The sequence below is a fragment of the Anabrus simplex genome, chromosome 1, assembly GCF_040414725.1.
Source record: "Anabrus simplex isolate iqAnaSimp1 chromosome 1, ASM4041472v1, whole genome shotgun sequence".
NCBI lineage: Eukaryota > Metazoa > Arthropoda > Insecta > Orthoptera > Tettigoniidae > Anabrus > Anabrus simplex.
In genome coordinates this window covers 69,813,972-69,832,879 of record NC_090265.1, presented here as the reverse complement: position 1 = coordinate 69,832,879, position 18,908 = coordinate 69,813,972, and the positions used below count along the sequence as shown (strand labels likewise).

General features: G+C 41.6%; 1 protein-coding gene across 1 annotated transcript in view; it reads right to left on the bottom strand.

Annotated features, from left to right (window-relative positions):
- Positions 1 to 6,476, bottom strand: part of LOC136884254 (ankyrin repeat domain-containing protein 50) — a 320,592-nt gene extending 314,116 nt beyond the window's left edge. Inside the window, exon 1 of the mRNA XM_068230117.1 lies at positions 6,425 to 6,476. The gene's annotated coding sequence lies outside the window, so the exon portion shown is untranslated. The remainder of the gene's footprint in view (positions 1 to 6,424) is intronic.
- Between the last annotated feature and the right edge of the window lie 12,432 nt (positions 6,477 to 18,908).

Genomic DNA, 18,908 nt, shown 5'->3' with positions numbered 1-18,908 from the left:
ACATTTCCCTTAATTTTTATTTCATTCCCGTACTCCTCCTCCTTTAAATGAAAATTTGCCCCAATTTGTCCTCTTGAATTACAACTTTATTTTCACATTATGATCTTGCCTACTTTTAACACCTCCACTAAGCATATTTGTCTACTAATATCACTCCACGCCTTCCCTCCACTGACAGCTCGAAACATACCACACGGTCGACTATCTCGTCTCCTTATTCCCGCGTCTGATAATGCTTGTTGTTTGAAGAGGCCTAACAGCTAGGTAATCGGACCTAATGGTACGAAATGTAATGACAACTTAAAAGTCCAAAACTCATCCACTGACCAGAATTCAAAACTTGATCATGAAGAATGAATGAATGAATACGAATTTAAAATAATCAATAGATCCAACTCGGAATACTAAAAGTTAAAAGTAATTCCAAAATTAATCCACTGACTAGAATTTAAGCAAAAGAGACGATGAACACTGATAATGAACTTAAAACAATCAGTGGATTCGACGCGCAATGCCCCACCTTCCCAGAAACTATATTAAAATAATAGTATACTGTATACTGATCAAGGGATTGCTTCCAAAGCACAATCCTGTATCGATGATGCTTGTTGTCTAAAGGGGTCCAAAATCTAGGTCAATGGCCGCTCATAATGGTACTTATCGCTAGGAAAGTAAGAAGCATGGTATTTCTCACATAGCGGTAGGGCCCACGAGAGTTGAAGTCTGACAGGTGAGCGGCGAAAGCTGTAACTACGAAGTACGCTGCGTTGTCATAGTTACCTCCATTTGCGGCCTACCACCCTTTCAGACAGGCTGAGTGATTAATAAAACATGCAGGCCTAGGCCTAATACAATTCATTTACCCTTGACCGGTTCCTAAGCTCGTGTTAATAATTCCAGCATTTAAGACAGAACACGACATTATCGATATATATAAAAGATTTCATAATCACTAACAAAATCATAAGTTTCTGACAATAACCTAAACAAATGCACATGTTAATCACAGAATAAAACAACACTGCCCGCATTGATAGTTTTTTATTATTAACTCCGATTGTTAACGGTACCTGTACAATTCAGGAATAAACTACGGTATAATAAACACAATAGGAAGACGATACTTCATCGAGAAAAGAAATCAGTCAGAATATGAATGACAAAAGTGACTGAGAGCAAGCCAACCCACGTGGTGATAGCGTCCTAAAATGTTGCAACTCTGTTATCGTTGCCATAGCAACAGGCCATTTTCGAGCAGCGTTAGTCAACTTTTTCTCGCCGGTGGCGCTAAACGTCAGACTTCAACTCTCGTGGGCCCTACTTATAATGAGTACCGTAGACTTACGGTGTTCCACACATTGTGGTACTACTCACAGGTAACGCAGACCTATAGTGTTTCGCATTTAGTGGAACTAATCAGAGGTCACGCATACTCATGGTGTTGCTCACATAGTGGTACTAATCATACGCAATGTAGACCCACTGTGTATCACACACTATGGTAACGTCCACAGGCAACACAAACCCATGGTGTTCCTCACATAATGGTATTACTCTCAGGCAACGAAGACCCATGGTTTTCATCACATAGTGGTACTTATCACGGGCGCCAGCCAAACCCGTGATGTTTCTCACATAGTTGTACTAATAACAGGCAACGTATAGACCCATGGTGTTTCTCACAACGTGGTACTATTCATAGGAAACGCAGACCCATTCTGAGCACAGTAGAACCGACCGATGGAATCTACACGATGGTACTTATCACAAGCAACGCTCAGGCCCGCAGTGTTCCGCACATAATGGTACTGTTTCTATGTAACGTAGACCCATGGTTTTCCTCGCAAGGTGGTACTAGTCCCAAGTATCGTCGGCCCACACGCAATGATACTAATCACAAGTAATCTAACGGTTCTAGTGTCATAAACCCATATTCGCCCCTTACGACAGGCAGGGGATACCATGGATACTCTTCGTTTGCGTCCCCCACCCAAAGGAGCTATTCCCGAGTCTTCCCAAGACGTTAAATAAAAGGCTAGAGAGCCGTCTACCGAGCGAGTTTGCTGCGTGGTTTGGATCACACAGCTGCGAGATTGAATTTGGAAGGTAGGGTGTTCAAACTTCACTGTCGGCATCCTAGAGTTGTTATTCCGTGGTTTCCCATGTTCACACCAGGCAAAAGCTGGGGCTGTACCTTAAGGCTACGGTCACTTCCCACTCCTAGCTCTGTCCTATCGCATCACCGCCTTAAGACCTGTCTGTGTCGGTGTGACGTTAAACAAATAGCAAAATAAAAACTCTGCCATCAGGTAGAATGAAATGGAGCGACTGAATTTACACACAGGCACGATAAATGGCATAAAATAAAAATATCGGCAACACATTAACTGAGATAATTCATCTTCATTATATTAATCAACTCAAGTCCAGCTCCATGGCTAAATGGTTAGCGTGCTGGCCTTTGGTCACAGGGGTCTCGGGTTCGATTCCCGGCGGTGTCGTGAATTTTAACCATTATTGGTTAATTTCGCTGGCACGGGGGCTGGGTGTATGTGTCGTCATCATCATCATTTCCATCCTCATCACGACGTGCAAGTCGCCTACGGGAGTCAAATCAAAAGACCTGCACCTGGCGAGCCGAACATGTCCTCGGACACTCCGGCACTAAAAGCCATACGCCATTTTATTTCGAAGGCTGGATAAATAACTAATAGGGAATCTGCCACCTGGGTGACAGCCCTAAATACAGTAAAAAGCAAAGTCACCTCCGTACAGGCCATGAAGGCCCTTGGATGAGTAAGGTAAAAGCTTCCACCATTGTTAACCTCGGCACGTGATGGGGTAGAGTGGTTAGCTCTACGCCCGGCCGCCTTTGCCCCCAGGAATTAACCTGGTACTCATTTTTGGTGTAGGCTGAGTGGACCTCAGGGCCATATGCACCTCCGAAAGTGGAAATCTCGTTTCTTAAATTTTACTACTTCCTGACGGGGATTCGAACTCACGTCTTTCAGGGCGAATCGTGCACGCCTTTACCGCCTCGGCCAGGCAGCCCCTACTAAATACAGTACATTTCACTAATGATTGGATTTGATTGGAAACTCGATGTAACAGCGTAGAAGTACACAGTATTATCGTCAAAGTGTAGAGTAACTTTTGTATGATGTGTTCCCAACTTTCGGTTGATCACTGTGCATGCCAAGAAGCGTACATCTGATTGACAACTAGTACTGGAGAAGGACGGAAATAGGAGAGAAACATCACTCGTTTCACACAAAAGCTACTAAAGGAGTATTGTAAAAGACGATTTATTTCTCGCTTGTATGTTCACAACAGGGAAAACATTCCACAACTCACCGAAGAGCATTTGTATGCCAACGACACGAACATGACACGCATGTCTGCCACAAACTGAGTTATGACTGCAATGGTACAGACTGCCCCGTCAGCTCCACGGCAGAGCTCCCGGAACACATACAGTAGTATGCATATGATCTCACCATTGCGAGTCTAGGACACATGTGAAAGTACAGTGCAAGCGCAACTATTTTTCACTTCATGATCGATGCGAGTGGTAGTCGACCTTATATACTAATATAATGTCAAAGAAGTTCCGGGTTCGAGACCCGAATACGGCACATTAACCAAGGCGCCAATTCGAGGTGAAATATGCCATATATCACTTCCAGCAAAGCGCTTTGAGGGGAACGAGGAGAGCTTTACACAAACTGTGGAAGAGGTCTACTCCCATCATTTACATATTTTCCTACACAGTTATGGAGTGACTATTGTTCTAAGGGGAGAAGTACGAGATGATCAACCCCTCTTAACTTAAATCATAGGAGAACAAGGATCATCGGAAGAATGATAAAAGAGATCGGGGTTTTGTCGGGGTCGCAGCCCAAATTTCAGGCATAGAATACGTACTATGTGATAGGCATTTTCGAAATGAAATGAAATGGCGTATGGCTTTTTGTGCCGGGAGTGTCCGAGGAGAAGTTCGGCTCGCCAGATGCAGGTATTTTCATTTGACGCCCGTAGCGACCTGCGCGTCGTGATGAGGATGAAATGATGACGACGACACATACACCCAGCCCCCGTGCCAGCGGAATTAACCAATGACGGTTAAAATTCCCGACCCTGACAGGAATCGAACCCGGGACCCCTGTGACTAAAGGCCAGCACGCTAACCATTTAGCCATGGAGCCGGACATTTTCGAAATATAGTGCCTAGTTTTGAATTTTTCTACCGCCGAGCTGAGTGGCTTAGGCACTGGCCTTCTGACTCCAACTTGGTAGATTCGATCCTGGCTGCTCAGTTCGGTGGTATTTGAAGATGCTCAAATACGCAGCCTCGTGTCGGAAGATTTACTGGCACGTAAAAGAACTCCTGTGGTACTAAATTCCAGCACCTTGGCATCTCCGAAAACCGTAAAAGTAGTTAGTGGAACGTGAAGCCAATAACAACAGCTTTATTGTTTAATTTTCCTACCAATGTGGCAGAGCTGCTGATGTCCTCGGGCGGGACTCCAGTTTGCGTAGAAGTCGCTTCTTCTTCTTCTTCTTGTTATTATTTTGCTAGTGGCTTTACATCGCACCGACACAGATAGGTCTTATGGCGACCATGGGATAGAAAGGCCTATGAGTTGGAAGGAAGCGGCCGTGGCCCTAATGAAGGTACAGCCCCAGCATTTGCCTGCTGTGAAAATGGGAAACCATAGAAAACCATCTTCAGGGCTGTCGACAGTGGGATTCGAACCCTATCTCCCGGATGCAAGCTCACAGCCCCACTCCGCTAACCGCACGGCCAACTCACTCGGTATTATTATTATTATTATTATTATTATTATTATTATTATTCACGTGGCTAGATATACTGGTTCTTCCTCTTTAAAATGACATATTGAACACTGTCGTCGCCCGCGTTGTCTAGCAATTATTTCGATTTTAAAACTATCATGGTTTGTTAAGCTCACCGTCCCAAGTACGGTTCTGAACTATACACGTATGCTACCTCAACAGTCGGTGCGGAAACATGTAAAAGTGTTCGATAAATTCTGCTGGAAAAACATCATATGTACAAACAACCGCACAAAAATGGTCGGACAAAGAATTATTTAATTTCGTACTTTCACGAAATGTAAGGAAATCTGTAAACTGTAGATAACCGGTGCCCGAAGAGACGACACTTTGTATCATACCATCCTAATTTTCTGCGACGGCCATTTTTTGTGCGGTCGACTGTACACCGTGTACGTAGTGAGATTCAATGAGGCACCGCCGTCTAAGTGACATCCAATATATACGCCAATTTTTCTTTCTTTCTTTCTTTCTTTCTTTCTTTCTTTCTTCCTTTCTTTACATCGCAGCGACACAGGTAGGTCTCATGGCGACGATGGAACAGGAAAGGACTAAGAGTGGGATGAAAGCGGGCGTGGCTTTAATTGAGGTACAGCCCCAGCATTTTCCTGGCGTCATCACGACTCGAACCCATTATCTGCCGAATACTGGATTCCACAGTTATCGAGCTCGAAGCGCTACTTTTGAAAGAGTACAGTCTGAAATACTCATTTGCACCCAGAGGAATTACTATACGTTAGAAAAGGACACACCGTTGAATTGTCTAATTTTACATTAGTGTGCTGGTCAGGAAATCTGTACAGTTCTATTTTTCGTATCGACATCTCCATTCTTAATAACCACATAAAAAGAGAAACAACTTTCTTTTACGAAACTCTTCATACTATATGAGAATATGTAAACATATCTTTAATGATCTGGGGATGTTTAAGGTGGACGTTCTGATTAACGCAGTATATAGTAGTTAATACTGTTAAATTATTTAATTCATCAAATGCTTTTGAAGCCAAGAGGAGTGGCCGAGGGTATTATCACGCTACGGCTATGGAGCCAAGCTCTGCATTCGGGAGATGAGTGGGTTCGAACCACACCGTCGGTTATCCTGAGAATGGCTTTCCGTGGTTTCCCATTTCACATCCAGGCAAATGCTGGGACAGTTCTTATTTACATGCCACAGACGATTCTTTCCACTCACCTTCACTCATTTATCATTCACTTCATTTTCATTAGCTCCTCAAATGAGGTTGGCGTCAGGAAGGGCATCCGACCATAAAACATATCAAATTCATCCCACCTCATCACTGGATTTGCCTCATCTATACTTCAGCGCACGTTAAGCGCTTCGAAGGTGATCTGCTAATCCTACTTAAAAACCGCTCTGGACTCGTGCACCTAAATCTGGCATTACCGGCAGACGCCCTTTTACATATTTCGTCCGATTTGCCTTGGTTTACTACTGCTCCTTTTCAACCTTATGGAATCTTTAATTTTCTCGCCTACCATTAGTAACCCACATGCTTTGATACACTTTTATAAACAGGTAAAATTTCTTCATGATGTTACTCACAAATCGGTTGATAATCTCCGTATACTGCCGGTCAAGTAGCATCAGCACTCACCTGAAAAATAAAGGAAAATAATATAACTTAAGTGTTCTAGTAGTAAAATAGTTTAGATAATAGTTTCTCAGATGAGTTAATATTCCAAATTAATTCAGGTTTTAAATATCTATATATATAAAATAAGAGTTTTGTCTGTACATTGCTCAAAATTTGAAAAGGATGGTATTTCTGTATCAGTCATGTCCATAGTAACAAGGAAATGCATTTTTAAATTTTCCGTAATTTCTGTCTGTCTGTCTGTCTGTCTGTCTGTCTGTATGTATGTACACGCATCACAAGAAAACCGCTGAAGATAATTTAATGAAAATCGGTTTGTAAAGTCCGGGAATAAGTCGCTACAATCTAGGCCATAAATAATTTTTTTCACGTTGAGAGAAATGGTAGTTTAGGGGAAGGCCTAAAATTTAATTCTCAAATATGTATATTATTAATGGTCCTATCTTAATGAAAACCGGTATGTAAAGTTCTAAAATAAGTTGTTACAATATAAACTATAAATAATCTTATTCACTCTGAAAGAAATGGTAGTTTAGCGGAAGGCCTAAAATTTTATTCGCAAATATTTGTTATTAGTGGTCCTATCTTAATTAAAATAGGTATGCAAAGTCGGCAAATAAGTCGCTACAATCTACGCCATAAATAATCTTATTCATGCTGAGCGAAATGGTAGTTTAGGGGAAGGCCCAAAATTTAATTCTCGAATATTTGTGTTATTAGTGATCTTAATGACAATTACTATATAAATAAAGTTACATAGTATTAAATTCCCGATCATTTATGTCATACATTTTGACCGTACCGGCTATGATAACGGAGATGTTCATGAATATGGATTTTTGTTGCTAAGATCATATCAGAGAAAATGGGTAAACAGAATTTTAATGAAAATCGGTATGTAAAGTCGGGGAATAAGAAACTACAGTCTACTCTGTAATTAATTGTATAAGACGGCCTTATATTACAGAGTCGAAAGAAAATTGAATGTGAAGGCCTACAATACAGAAAACTCATAACATTGATCAACAATAATATTACATTGACCATTGTTTGTTGCAATTGCTTTGTGTCTCTGTTGCCATTCATCTCCGATAGATGGGATTACTGCTGTATACCGAGACTTTTTAAAATTTGCTCTACGTCGCGCTGACACACATATGATTCATGGCGACGATGGGATACGAAAGGGCTAGAAATGGGAAGGAAGCAGCCCCTACGTTAATTACGTTACAGCCCCAGCACTTTTCTGGTGTGAAAATTGGAGACCATGGAAAACCATCTTCAGGGCAGTCGACAGTGGAGTTCGAACCCACTACCTTCCGGATCCAAGCTCACATCTATGCGCCCCTAACCGCACAGCCAACTCACCCGGTCGCACCGAGTATAACAGCCTGCCTGAAAATTGGCGGGAAGTAGCTGGGGAGTTAGATAAATTTCTGATACTACTGATACGTAACAAACTGGTTCATCATAGCATTCGAGCTATTCAATTCCTATTCTGAGGTACTGATTGAAATGAGCAGTATGCATATTTAACGGAATAATGGCAGAGAAGTGTTCACGGCTGTCTGCTGTCTGGTCATTGCAGCACTGGGACTTTGGACTGTTAGATCAGCACCATAGTACTGTTCGTTAGAAGTGAGAAATTTAATTTGATCGAGTATTTTATATAACATTGCTTTTAATCACTACATTCCTTCTGACGACTTCAGGTAGGTAAACCACAAAGACAGTCTTTCTGAGAATCCCGTAGCAAAGCACGGGTACATCAGCTAGTCAACAATAAAAGGCTTCAATTTCATCAATAATTACCGAATTTAACCAAATGAGAGAATTTAGGTTTCGGTGATATAGCAACGTGGTCAGAAGAGGTGCAAGAACAACCGTCGAGCTCAACCCAGATGGACGACTCCGACTTCACATAAAAAGGGAAATACGCCAAGAAGAAGAAGAAGAATAAGGAGAAAAAGAATTGTGCTCGATCGACTGGCAAGCTTTTTCTCATATTTTTTTACTGTTAAAGAATATACACTGAAAAGCCTGACTTCCAAACAATCAGGATCAGTTTTACACGGAAAATGTCACAGGGACGAGATGCTGCTTCACGGATGTGCGCAGACTCCCTTCTTCCATGGTTTTCGTCTGATCTGCCTCAGTTAACTACTGTTCACTTTCAAATCCTATAAGTTCTTAAATTTTTTCGTCTAATATAGACCAATATTTTATTTTCCCGACACCCATATTAAACAATATTTTATATATAATAAAATTATTAAGGATCGAGCTAGGTTATAAATAATAATAATAATAATAATAATAATAATAGTAATAATAATAATAATAATAATAATCGCATACAAGATATTGTCCAAAGCGCTCCAGAATCGAACAGAGAATCACATAGATCAAGAGTGCGGGGAACACCAAGCAGGATTCAGGAAAGGACGGTCCTGTGCGGAGCGGATATTTACCATCAAGACTTTAACAGCAGACAAGAAGGCAATTATGACATTTGTAGGTTTCAAAACGGCATATAACTGTCGACAGGGACACATTATTAATAAAAGTGCTGAAAGAATTTGGAATTGATGACAAAACAAATAATATAACACAAGAGACATTAACAAACACCCGGCCACAAGTAAAATTCCTTGGTGAGGTATCGGAGCAGTTTGAAATTAAAACAGGTGTGAGAGAAGGAGATGGCCTCTATCCAGCCCTTGTCAGCTGCGTCTTGGAGAAGGTGATAAGGGAAATGAGTCAGCAAAATATCCCTAATGGAACCAAAATAGGACACAAGAAGGCTGGACTTAAATTTGAATGTCTTGCATTTGTAGACGACTTAGTGTTCTTCGCTGAAAATCTAGAGACTGCCACTACAGAGATAGAGGCTTTGCAAGAAACACCAGAAAAGGCAGGACTGCAAATAGATTTTTTAAACCAACATGGACAATGAAGACCAAGGATAATGACATAAAGATAGTTCACAAATTCAAATATCTAGGGGATATTTTGACTCCTAACAACAACGAGAAGCCAGCTATAGAAGAAAGAGCAGAGGAGATGGAGATTGTATTCAGACTATGCCAGGAAACTTGTAAGTTCAAATCCCTCTCCTGTCAAGCCAAACTCAGACACTGTAATACCGTGGTGAAACCTGAATGCCTCTATTCAGCAGAGACAAATCCCAGAAAGGGGATTACCGAAATAGAAAAGAAAGAGCGTAAATTTCTGAGGAAAATTCTGGGACCCAAGAAAGCAACAGGAAATGAGTTTACCTTTCCGGTTGAGATCAAATCAAGAGCTGTATGAAAAATACGAAAACATTTCAACCTCGATAAGAAAAAGGCGACTGACTTTCTATGGACACTTGAGAAGAATGGGACCACAGAGTCTACCAAATAAAATACTCATCTTCCAGGAAAGAAGAAAGACCCAAGTACCATGGCTGAAAGAATCAGATCTTTAAAAAATGTGGCATTGAGGAGGGAGATATCACAAACAGTGTTCAGAAGGAAAATTACGGAAGTGACGGATCTGTTCGTAGAGAAACCCAGGAGAACGAGAAGGGTGTTTTTGTTTTCTATTGGCCTTACGTCTCACCGACAGATAGGTCTTATGGCGACGATGGGACAGGAAAGGGCTAGGACTGGGAAGGAAGCGGCCGTGGCCTTAATTAAGGTACAGCACCAGCATTTGCCTGGTGTGAAAATGGGAAACCACGGCAAACCATCTTCAGGGCTGCCGACAGTGGGGTTCGAGCCCACTATCAACCGAATACTGGATACTGGCCGCACTTAAGCGACTGCAGCTATCGAGCTCGGTGAGGGTGTTCTAGGATGAGGTACGAGCAAAAGCGAACCAGAGAATGAAGGAGGATTGACGTAAAAAGAAAGAATGTCAACAGTCAAGGAAGTTGTGTAATCGCATTCCATAGGATGAAACGATCCTAAATAAAAAATAAAATTCGTATGGCATCATCTGGTTGTCTGGTCATCAGTTCCGAATTTCAGTTTTACTCTAGGTCTACTAGATGGCAGAGCAAACCGACAATGGCAGAGTAAAAATAATTTTGTCAGTTAAACACCAAACGAGTAACAGGAGATATTTTACATGCCCAGCATGTACGGCATGATGTCTCGCATTAAGATTTACCCGCTCTTCAAAAATCCGACTATCTCTGCCAGGTTTGGACCCGCTATCTTGAGATACGGAGGCTAACACCACCACTGATCCACAGAGGCAGCTAGCTCATAACGATGTCGCTAAGCTCTCGACGTCTCTTGCTGTAAAACGCTAGGTTTGTAAAATATTAGCATAGAGATATCCGGAAGAACTGAACTATGAGTTCTCCCATTAACGAATTCATTTAACCCGTGGTATATAAGGCGAGTTAATACTGCTAATCCTGTTTAGTTAATATTATTCTCAATGAATGTCGTTCTAGCTCGGTAGAACTTGCTAATTTACCAGTTGTATGCCACATGTGTCCAATATGCAACACCTAGTTAACACGCCGCGCGGCCATTACAGCACAAGAGTTGTTTATTGTTTGAAATAGCTGCTTAAATAGACCTGCTACTTAAACAGATAGACGAATGGACTACGAGAACTAGGCCCGGTTTCATCAACACATGTTAAATATATACTAACAAGTAGTTAGTTAATACGGAGTTAGAAATTTAACATCTTGTTAGGTTTCTTGCGTTTCATCAAACTTTTCTTGTGAAATGTTAACTAATCGACTGTTAACTCTCCCAATATTGCGAACTGGTGCGAATCAAGGAGGCAGTGGTACGAACATGCTGTTTTACAGCGCGCTCCGATGCGCTTTTGTTTGAGCACAGCTGTAAAATATGGCGCGTGAAGTGAAACGGAATCGTAGTTCTAATTTTTCCTCCTTCGCAAAAGAGTTGTTAATTGAATTAGTTATTAAATATATATAAGTTATTGAGTGCAAGCGCACAGATGGCTTGACGATAAAAGAAAAGGACGAGGCGCGTGTAAAGTCCGCGAGGGTTTCAATGGGGTTAACAGATACATTTTTTAGCGGGTATCCGCTGTCACCTAACAAAATCACTTCGTTAATTGTCCCACTTCAAACTGTGCTCCGATATGGGAGTTATAAATATTGTATTGTCGTGTGCAGAACCAGACCACCTAGCAAGTATATCCCTGATTTCGAGGTTAGGCTCACGAATCACCTGAACATTAACATTAACAGAGAAATATCCTTTTTGATTACGATATATTTCGGCCCAATTGCCTCCAGGTGATTGGATTCTTACATGTGTGCAATCTATTGCACGTAGAACAAACACCAGGAAAACGGCTTATTTCATAGAAGTCGCGGATAATTTGCTGACGCTCTTCTACTGAAGGGAATGTTACATACCTCCTTCTCATGGTTGCTATTGCAGCAGACACTCGACAAACAACTCTACTAGCAGTGGCTTTAGAAATTCCAGCATAGTCTCCAACCATTATGTGAAAATAACCAGTAGCAAAAACTCGTAATATTATCAGTACCTGCAACATTGGAGAAAGAGATATGTTTCTCTTCGTAGGATATTCTAACCTCACTTGAATTTCGTCAACAACCTTAGCAACGACTGTTTTCGATAACCTGTATCTATGAAGAAATTTCGGATCCGTCAAATTTTCAAAGTCATTACGTCGCTGAACTCTTCTTCGATCAGGATTGTTTTGTAAAAGATCTAAATAGAGCAATTCTGCCTCGAAAGCGCGATTCACAGCAGCCATTTTGGAACAGGTTGCTAAATGCTAATGTTAGCCATTTAACATTGGAAATGGCTGATGTTAACTTTAATACGCTGTTTAACATTTGTTAATGTTAACATTTGTTGATGAAACGCAAATTTTCTTAAATGGTATATTAAAATGATTTAACACCTTGTTAAGTACTAACATGTGTTGATGAAACCGGGCCCTAATAGTGTATCTTTCTTTCTTAATCCGTTTACCCTCCAGGGTTGGTTTTCCCTCGGACTCAACAGGGGATCCCACTTCTAACGCCTCAAGGGCAGTATCCTGGAGCGTGATACTTTGGGTACGGGGATAAAACTGGGGAAGAGGACCAGTACCTCGCCCAGGCGGCTTCACCTGCCATGCTGAACAGGCGTCCCGTGGAGGGGGGGGGGGGGGGGAGGGTGTGGAGGGTTGGAAGGGACAGGCACAGAAGAGGGAACAAAGCAGCCGTGGCCGTAAGTTAAGGTTCCATCTCGCTACTTGCCTGGAGGAGAAGTGGGAAACAACGGAAAACCACCTCGAGGAGGGCTGAGGTGGAAATCGAACCCCTCTCTACTCAATTGACATCCCGAGGCTGAGTAGAACCCGTTCTAGCCCTCGCACCACTTCAACATTTTGTAGCAGAGCCGGGAATCGAACCCGGGCCTCCGGGGGAGGCAGCTAATCACACTAACCACTACACCAAAGAGGCGCCAATAGTGTATTCAACAGTAACAAGTTGCGTAAAGGTAAATACACGATCATTTTCATTCAGTCACGTGGGGTGAACGTTTCTTCTCCTATAAAAGTAAGGCTTTTATGAAGTAGCCCATTACGAGTTAGATATTTTTGAATACTCTTTTAGACAAGTACCACATCATTTTGTATACACAGAGTGTCATTGAAAACAATTCCAGTATTTACAGACGAGATAGCACGCAATAAACAAAGGAAAACTATCCTATAAACATTGGTCGCCAACCCCGTATCTTCGGAGTTATCGTCCATTACCACTAACATCAATGATCACGAGGTACCAATATTTTACGGAGGGTCGTATGGAACAAAAGATGGAAGTAAGTTCCTACCTAAACATTGGTCGACCGGACGAGTTGGCCGTGCGGTTAGGGGCGCTCAGCTGTGAGCCTGCATCCCGGAGAGAGTGGGTTTGAATCCCACTGTGGGCAGCCCTGAAGATGGTTTTCCGTGGTTTCCCATTTTCACACCAGCAAATGCTGGGGCTGTACCTTAATTAAGGCCATGGCCGCTTCCTTCCCCTAAGCCTTTCCTATCGTATCGTCGACATAAGACCTAATTTTTCATTCGTTTATCCAGAATTGCTTTACCAACTTTGAAGTTAATTTCTTAATAACACTTTCTTTCTAGACGTAATTTACTTGTCCATTTCCCTACATGAATTTCCATTGATATTTGAATTTAGCGCGAATTTCCAGGTACGCCACTCGGAGCGCCACTTGCGAATTGTCTCCCATTTTAACAATGCTAAATCCGGAAGTGTCGCGTATTGTCTCTACTGTATTTGGTTTCGGTACCCATAAACATACCAACTGTTGTCCGACTCACTGGCTGAATGGTCAGCGTTGAGACCTGCGGCTCAGAGGGTCCCGGGTTCGATTCCAGGCTGGGTCTGGAATTTTAATCGTATCCGATTGATTATTCTGGCCCGGGAATGGGTGTTTGTGATTGTCCCAACACTTTTATCTTCATATTCAGACAACATACTACACTACCAACCACCACAGAAACACACAATAGTGATTACATCCCATCCGTGGGTCAAGAAGGGCATCCGGCCGTAAAACGGAGCCAAATCCACGTGTGCGACACAGTTCACACCCGCGACCCCACATGTGTGGGAAAAGCGGTAGAAAAAAATAACAAGAAGAAACATTCAGATTGTTGCTTCAGTCCGAATTTCTCACATTTTCTTCTTTGTGTGTAAGCCATTGAGCCATTTACTACTGCGCAACGTGTGCTAATTGTGAAAATATTTATCAGAACGGAGACAGTTATGCAGCAACTGACGAGAGTCTTCGCGCGATTCTAGTGCGTAATGAAGCTCATAATGAATCAACAGTTCGTAGACTTATGGTAAAGTTCAATGAAACGGGTTCAACAGTGAACTGTAAAACAATTGATTTGCTCCATCACCGGTTTCCCGATCGCCTCATCTGGCATAATGGTAATCAACAGTGGTCACAGGGTTATGTGACAAACTCTTGCGATGTTTTCTTGGGGGTTATGCCAATAAGCCCCGAAACATCCGCGAGTTAAAGGAGGAAATTCGACGAGAAACAGTCTTAAACACTGGTTTTGCTTTGCAAGTAAATAGAGAACGGCCGGTAAGACAACGAAGGCCTTGACACCCTGCACGAAGATCTTACGATTACAGCGACTCAATTGTGTCAACTGGCGGCAGAGCCAGAGAGGCAAAAGAGCCGATCCCACCAGTATGCGGTGCAAACAATCGTACTGCCTCAACAATAGTGTCGTACGATATAAACTTGTTGATGATCCGAATTGACAAATATTCACATTAATAAGAAATTTAAACGAACGTCCAGCTATTCAATACCATTTAATATGATGTCAAATAACTTATACTCCGCACGGCCTTACTTCTAAATTGAAGTTTCGCAAAACAAATGAGCATCGCCAATCCTCTGTTGCCAGCGCGCTACGCCCGCGAGAACAGCTGATGCAATACGACCGCGGTAAACAGCCATATATAGTAAAATGTAATACCGTACTCAGAAATACGAATACATATGGAATGAAAACAAATTCATAAAATCTACACTTACTAACAACATCTGACACTAATAAGAGAATATATTATTCAGAATAAAAGAGAATTAGGAAATAACACATCACTCACCGCCAATGGCTGACACAGGAAGGAGGTTATGGCCTACAAAGGAAACACTCCACTGATCTCAGAGTCACTGGAACCCTCTAACAATGAATCATTGTCACTATCACCAGGTCCCAAAGATATTATTAAACTTTCGACGCAGTTCTCCAGTACATCTTCATTTTCCCACGCCTCACGTATTAATCTTTGTGTACTGCGCACAACTTTCCTCCAGTCATCGGCACTGACGTTCGCCACAGTTTCGGTTAACAGGTTTTCCACCTCGGGTACAGTAAAACGCTTATTTTTTGTTGCAACATAACCCTTAACCTGAGCCCAAATCTTCTCTATTGCATTGAAGTGGCAATGATAAGGTGGAAGTCGAATAACTTTATGTCCATGACGTCTTGCAATTTCGTCCACGACATACACAGGAAATTGTGGCTTGTTTTCTTTCACAAGCTGCAACAGTTCACCTTTCTTCATGTCGTCCCGCACTGGAATGTTGTGCCTCCTTAACCACTCAGCAAGAATCGACTTCTTTGTTGCCATCGTCGGAGCTTTGTCTTGAATTACGGAATGGTAGGGGGCATTGTCCATTATTATTGTCCAATTTTCAGACAGGTTATTCATCAATGTGTATTCAAACCAGTTCTGAAAATTGACACTATTCATCTCCTCGTGGTAATCGCCAGTCTTCTTAGACCTCAGAACATATAAACAGTTAGGTACAAATCCGTTTGCGGTACCGGCATGTAGCACAATAATTCTCCCCCCACCCTTTCCAATGGGCACTGCCATTGTACCTTCCACAGAATCAAATGTCCAGCCTTTTCCTACGGTATGGTTTGCATTAATCCATGTTTCATCTAATCACACAATCGAATCAAAATTTTCCTTCATAACGTCCCTTAAAAACCGGCAGCGCCACATCACAATATCACTTCTCTCCATTAACACTCGGCGACCGTTTAATTTCTTGTAACGGAATCCCAGTTCCTTTACCACAACATTCAGCGAAGTCTTGCTTCCTTTAAATAGTTCGCTTTCCTTCAGAGACTCACGTAGCTTCGCAACAGTAGGGTGTTCTTTTCTGCGGTAGTAGTCATAAATATGACGACGAATGGTATCTTTCTCGAAACTGTCCAAGTTCGTCACTGGTTTGGCCCGATTCCTTTTCTTACCCGGTGTTTCAAACTTAGAGGATCCAGGAGATTGTTCCTCAGCGTGGTATTTCTCCTTTCCAATTGCCACTCCTGTGTATTTACTCACATTGGTAGCGTCGGCAGTTCTCTGTACAGCTTGTGCTAAAGGAAGCAATGTAGCACCGTTCTCCTTTTCTTTCTCAAAGTACTCGCGCACATTGGACACAATTTCACGAGCCTGGCTTCTCAAGGGCGTGCCTTGTCCCACACGTCTCGATTTCTTGCCACTTGTCTTTCCCGAACTACACTGAGACATGGTCAACACGACAAACTAAGTACACTGATACACGGACGTAAATAAAACTACAGCTATTTAATAATTAAACCTATACTGTACTTAGGCTATGCTAAACTGTAAACTACGCTATACTGTACTATACTAGAGATATAAAACTTATATGATAAAACACTAATTACTGGAGGAAAATGCAAATGATCGCGAACCGTACCGAATACCATACACGTTGAACGAGATAGGTTAACCACGTGGTGAATGTAAATATCAGACTTGGCAACTAGGTTTCGAGATCGTGCTCTGCCGATATAAATCGATATAAATGGCAGGTTGGGATTGGTTGGATGTCTATGCTTCGGTGCACAACCACCAGACAGAGCCAAAATCGGCCTAAACGTCAATTTAGAAGTAGAGCCGTGCGGAGTATATACAATGTGACCGGATTCGACCCCATTGTGGGTCTCTTCAGCCATTGACTAAAATTGACAATATATAGTGCAAATACAATGAAATTAACACTTTAAAACGGGGGCGAAGAGTGGAGAGTCCCAGGGCAAAAACTATGACCTTTTACTCTCTGTTTCCTAGGAGTACCCGATGAGTTGGAAAATCTCAATCGCCTGTACTGGCGGGGGAAAATATATCGGATTTGGAGGCAAATTTTTCCTCCAAACCACAGGAGAAACACCTCTTGGCTGCTAATTTGGAATAAAATAAATGCAAATTTAATAAAAATATAGAGCTTGCTTTTCTAAAACGGCTCATTTCAGGGTTGAATTTTGAGTTATTTAGAGAATTGTGTTGCTATAATTTGTAATTCTAGACCAAGTCATAATGAACCTCTGCCATTATTCTGTTAATTGTGCACAATGATCAATCCAAGTAGCGCTTCAAAGTAGGGATCGAATAGCTGAATACTATGATGAACCAGCGGGTTATGTACCAGCAGTTTCAGATAATGCATGAACCAGAGGAATGGTATGTTAGAGAAGAAAGTTATCTAACTCTCCTGCTATTTCCCCCCAGTATTCAGGCAAGCTGTTATTACTCGGTGCGCAGCAGTAATTCCATTTATCGGAGATGAGTGGCAGCATAAGAGACAAAGAAAATCACAACAAACAATGGTCAACGTAATGTTATTGTTGATCAATTGTGTGAGCTTTCGATATTGTAGGCCTTCACATTTAGTTTTCTTCCGACTCTGAAGTATCACTCGTATCATAGTTGGTACGGTAAAACTGCATAAAGCATAAATGATCTGAAATTGTATTTTCTATAAATTCTGTTATGTAGTACTTTTCGATAAGACCAATACCAGGTATTTAATAATTACATTTTAAGCGCCTTGCCCTAAACTACCATTTCATCCAGGGTGAATAATATTGTTTATAACTTAGACTGTAGTTTCTTATTCCTCGACTCTATATACCGATTTTCATTAAATTCTGGCTTGGCGTTGATATGGACTTGGCAACAAAATAACAAATTCATGAATATCTCTGTTATCATAGCCAGTACTGTAAAAATGTGTAAGACATAAATGTTTGGAAATTTAATTCTATATAACTTTTGTTATGCAGTATTTATCGATAGGACCACTAATAACAAATATCTGGGAATTAAATTTTTTAAGCCTTCCCCTAAACTACCATTTCACTCAGCGTGAATAAAATGATTTATAGCCTAGATTGCAGTGGCTCATTCCCCGACTCAACACACCGATATTCATTAAATTCTCTTCTGCCGTTTTCTGGTGACGCGTGTACATACATACAGACAGACAGACAGACAGACAGACAGACAGACAGACAGACAGACAGACAGACAGACAGACAGACAGACAGACAGACAGACAGACAGACAGACAGAAATTACGGAAAAGTAAAAAAAAGTGCATTTCATTGTTACTGTGTATACGACCGATACAGAAATTCTCATTAAATTGTGAGCAATGTACAGACAAAACTCTTATTTTGGGCCGATGACCTTGGATGTTGGGCCCCTTAAAACAAAAAGCATCATCAAACTCTTATTTTATATATAGATTAATGTCAACAATAGTGTGCAGCAATTTTAATTTGACGGTAATTAGGCTGCCTGCGGGCCAATATCGACGTTCTATTTTACTCTACCAGATGGCAGGCTTAACTGGATTCTGTTGGGCAACTGATGACCGAGTTTTAATTTTGTCGGGTAAACATCAAATGTGTCATCTTTTACATGAATCATCGTACGACCTGGAGTGTCGAATGAACTTTTTCCGCGATCTTACCATTGAAAAGATATGCAAATATTGTAGACTAATTTGCGTTTATAAGGTTCTTGTTTGTACGCAACAGTCCCATGAATAATATTCTGCACGAGCTCTG